The sequence below is a fragment of the Nannospalax galili genome, unplaced genomic scaffold (genome assembly GCF_000622305.1).
Source record: "Nannospalax galili isolate Female #2095 unplaced genomic scaffold, S.galili_v1.0 scaffold337, whole genome shotgun sequence".
Classification (NCBI taxonomy): Eukaryota; Metazoa; Chordata; class Mammalia; order Rodentia; family Spalacidae; genus Nannospalax; species Nannospalax galili.
The window spans coordinates 2581520-2586499 of NW_008340932.1; positions in this window are offsets into that span (position 1 = coordinate 2581520).

Consider the following 4980-nt stretch of genomic DNA (forward strand, 5'->3'; position numbering starts at 1 on the left):
ATGCAGAAGACTTCAGAGACCCTAAGTATAAAGGTTGATTTTCATTTTCTAGCACAATAAATATCTCAGTATAACAACTCTCAACATTAAGAAATGGAACAATTCCAATAGGTTAAGAGCATCCTTTGTATTTCCCCTCGATGATTATCCTTTATAAGTAACCTCTTCTGACTTTTATCACTTCAGATTAGCCCATGTTTCAGTTTCTGTATGTAATGATAAGGTGTGTGCTCGATTGTACTTGGTGTCATATCATGTCTTCAAAGTTATTCTTGTTGCTCTGTGTAGCAATACTCTGTTCTCACCACTTTACACACACACACACACACACACATGCACACACAAACACTACACATTTGTGTGTGTGGTGTGGATGTTCCAGCACCAGAGTGGAAGTCAGAGGGCAACTTGGGGGAATTGGTTCTCTCTTTCCACCATGTGGATTCCAAGGATGGAACTCAGGCTCTGTGAAATGCTTCTTTGCCCACTGAACCATCTAGCTGACCCCCTACCTCCAATTCTTTACCTACCCCAATTTATGGTTTACTGTATGAGGTCTTCATTTCACATCCATTTGTTCTATTTTTAATAGAACTAAGCAAATATATTTATTCTAGTTCTTTCTTACATATGCCTCTCATGTATTTTTTCTCATTTGAAAAAAAATCTAAATTTACAGCTATAAACTCAAACTTTTGGGTTCAGACAGTTGCAAATGAAAGTGAATTAAATAGTCAGATTAAAATCAAAGTGCAGCTCTGTGAGCTGTGAAGCACAGGAAACTGAAAATGCAGATGTGAAGTTGAATATTGCATTAGAGCAATCAGGAAAATGAAAAGTTTTATATGCATCTAGGAATGAAAGACTAAGTTAAGCACTTTCAGGAAGTATTTCAACTTAATTTTTAATAAAAATCCAAAAGATAGTAAAATATCATGTACAGAATTTTAGAGAAAACACATTTGTGTGTGTGTGTGTGTGTGTGTGTGTGTGTATGAAAAAATATCTTTTTCTTTTTTTTCCAGGCCTTAGTGCTTTGTGTTACAACACAAAAGAAAATCTTGCTCAGAATTCAAGGACTTAGGAAACACACAAAATGCAATTAAAACAACTCAACATAGGTACTGGGTTGCTGGATGATTAGTCAGAAAATCTAGTTTAAGGTTGAGAAATTGTAAATCAAACTAACGTACATTCCATCAACCAATTATAAGAAATATTTAAAATTAAATAAAAATGAAAGAAAATACGGTTAAAAAGAAAAAAGGATTGCTATGAATAATTCTTGTAAATATAACAGTATAAATGGCAAATGTCAAACGATTATGAATATTTGAACCACTATTTGTGCAATTAGAAAAACCGATAGGAAGGGACAAGGGAAAGTACAGTACACGAATATCCTCAACCTAGTTGAAATGGGTTCAGGAGACACCGTTTTTGTTGTTTTTACTTTGTTTTGAGATAGGGTCCTGCAATGTATCCCTGAGTGACTTGGAGTTCACTATTTAGATAGTATAAACCAAACACATTCATTCCAAATAGGCAAGAGATGCTTTTAAAAGAAAAACTGTGGAGTGAAAAAACTGAAAATGAAGGAAAGATGATCTGAACAGAGTTCTCAAAAGAAGAAACAAAAATGGCTAAGGAGTATCTTAAAAAGTGTTCAATATCCTTTATAATTAGGGAAATGCAAATCAAAATTTCCTTAAGATTTTATCTTACCTCAGTCAGAATGGCTAAGATCAAGAGAACAAATGACACCCAATACTGGCGAGTATGTGGGGAAAGGGGAACACTCATTTACTGCTGGTGCTTTTGCAAACTGGTGCAACCACTGTGGAAATCAGTGTAGAGAACTCTTAAAAACTGAAAACAAATCTACCATAGGATCCAATTATACCACTCTCTGGCTTATACCCAGAGGACTCAGTATCCTACTACAGAGATAATTGTATAGCCATGTTTGTTTCTGCTCTTTTCACAATAGCTAGGAAATGGAAATAACCTAAATGTCCCTCAACCTATGAATGGATAATGAAAATGTGGTACATTTACACAATAGAGTTTTACTCAGCAGTAAAGAAAAATGAAATCATGAATTTTGCAGGTAAATGGATGAAACTAGAAACTGTTATACTAAGTGATGTATATTCTCTCTCACTTGTGGATCTTAGCACTAAATCCTTATAGTGAGTATTTAGCCTGATGTAACTGCAGGAGCTAGAAAAATGGAAAGGAATCACAGAGTAAAAGGAAACAAAGAGGTCAAGAGAGAGAAGGATAGTAAGAAACAAATGTTACCAAGGAGGAAACGGAGAAGATGGGAATATTCAACTGGGAAGGTAAGAGGAAAGGACATACGAGGAACCATGGGGGTAAAGGGGAAGAAGGAACTCAAGTGAGGGGAGATAATAAGAGACAGGTATCATCAAAGGGAAAATGTGAGTACTTTTACTGGGAAGGGAGGAAGGTGGTTAGACAGGAAGAGAGAGGAGAGATAAATAAAACTTAGGTGGTGTGAAAATCCAGAGGGAAATATATTAGCTCAAAAACCTACTGAAAAATATACATACATTATCTGAACTTGAGCGTATGTGTATACCTGAAGGTTATATAACAAGAAACACAGTCCCAGGAATGGGATGCCTCCCTTTGGGTTGTTGGTCAGGGTAGTCTAAGAGACTCATCAAATAACACAGGCCATTGCCACACCCTTGATTGCCTCCCAGAACTTGAAGTTAAGTCCCTACTGCTGAAGACAGGACATGCTTCAAACACAGGAGTTGGATCAATTAAACTAGACCTGATCTGGAAGATCCTCTTTGAAGACTGGCTCCCATAGTACCAAAAGATACAATGCAATCTGTGACAGGAAAAAATCAACCAATGATCCCATCCAGCTGTAAAGTCTATGAACAAGGACCAGCAAATAATCTCTACTGGTGCAGCAGTGGCACATTTATGCTGGGGGCAATGAACAACTGTTTAATTGGACTTAAGGTCTGCTCAATGGGAGGGAACTCATGTGTGGTACTCTTAACATAGCCAAATACACATGGTGGAAGTAGTCATAGAAATTTTGTATCCTTATATTTACAGCAAGCGTACCTCTCACCACTTATCAAAGAAGCTTCTTTGTGAAACAGCTGGAGAATATTACAAAGTTCTACAACTGGTCAAATACAAAGAATAAGTGTCTGTGAGGTGGCTAACCCTAAGTGAAACATCTACAATGCAACCTCTACAGCCAACACTCAGAAAACAGTGGAACATGGGGCAGAAACAATATTAATGCACCTCTCACGTGTAACCAGTGAAACTTCCTTATTCAACAGATGGTGATTTACCCAGAAAGTCAGCCACAATTGACCAAAGGGCAGAGAATAAGAGGCCACAGCCTGCTTATCTCTTAATAGGAAACTTATTTCAAACCTCTGTCACTCAAGACTTAGGGATCATTGAGGAAGAGGAGTTGGAAAGACTGTAAGAACCAGAGGTGGTGGATGACCACAAGGAAACAGTTTTCCAGAGAGTTGGATAGTTATTCATATGAACTCAAGCAATGGTAAGAGCATACACAAAACCCAGGCAACCTCAAGTCAGTCAGTCAAATAAAATCCCAGCCTAGAAGTGGAGAAGAGGGTAAAAAGCTGAGGAACTGTTGACAACCAATAACTACTGGGAGGTGGAGAGTTGGTTTTCTTTAAGTGTGACACTAGCTAGGTTAACCAGGCTGCAGGGGATGAACTCACATGGAAGAACATTTAGCGACACGAACTTGTTTTGATAGGCCTTGATATATATGACTGAGTACATGAAATCTGGTTGGGGGATGGGGCTATAAGAGGGTTGCAGATAGGGGAGGGAGAGGTCTAAAAATGAACAAAATATATTATATGAAGTTCCCCCAAATTCAATAAACAATGAAAGTGTGATCAAATAAACAAGAGGGAAGTGCTTAAAATGACCCAAGAAAAGTTTTTCATTGATGAAAATATATTTAAACAGTGCTTATGTTCCACTATAACGATTATATTTACATATGACAAAAGCAATGCAACCAAGGTTAAATGTGTGACACAGAAAGCCTTCGATCATGTATGTTTAGCATTGTTTCATGATCTGTCCAATGCACTGAGACAGAAAGAAGATACAGAATACTTGATTAGCCACATGAAAACATACCAGAATCACCTGCAATGTTAGGATCCATAAAATACTCAGTAGGGAGATTGCTCCCCCAAAGAAACAGTGGGGAATGTCTTAATGAACAATCACTTAAGTGATGATAGATCAAAGTGCATTCCTGTTCCCTCTGCGCAGCATGCTACACACTGCTCTTGACCATGAACACACAGACCCACAGCTTGCTCTCCAGCCTGTCTGAACAATTGTGTTTGCACACAGCAGATTGGTTCACAAGCTGCCTGAATTTCTCCCAACTCCACTTATACCACATGTCTTTTTGTTTGTAACGTCATTTTCAATAAAAATGCAGGATCTAATAAGAAGTCATTGTGAATATGAAGGTGTTTAATGAGAATTAACAGTTGAGTGAGTGAGAAATACTTGATAATTTTAAGTTGCTAAAAATTGCTGTGGAATAAGGCATGAATCAGACTACTATAAAGCCCTAAATGAAGCACGAGAAAAATCTGTGTAATTTAAAAATTGCATTGGTGTGAGTTTTTTGAACACCTCATGTTAAAAAAGTTAGACCTGAAATTAACACAAGGCACATACATTTTTTGACTTCATATAACATAAAATCAGCATAAATTCCTTGATGTTATGTTCAAAGGTTGATGAATACATCTTTATTTCCATTATTTACAGTGATAAAAAATAGTTAAGGTAAATATGTAGTTAATTCTTTGTATCACAGGATTTTTCTTTCCCTTCTTCCTCCCTCCTTCCCTCCTTCCCTCCCTCCCTCCCCTTCCTCCTTTCCTCTCTTCTTTCTCTCCCTTCCTTCCC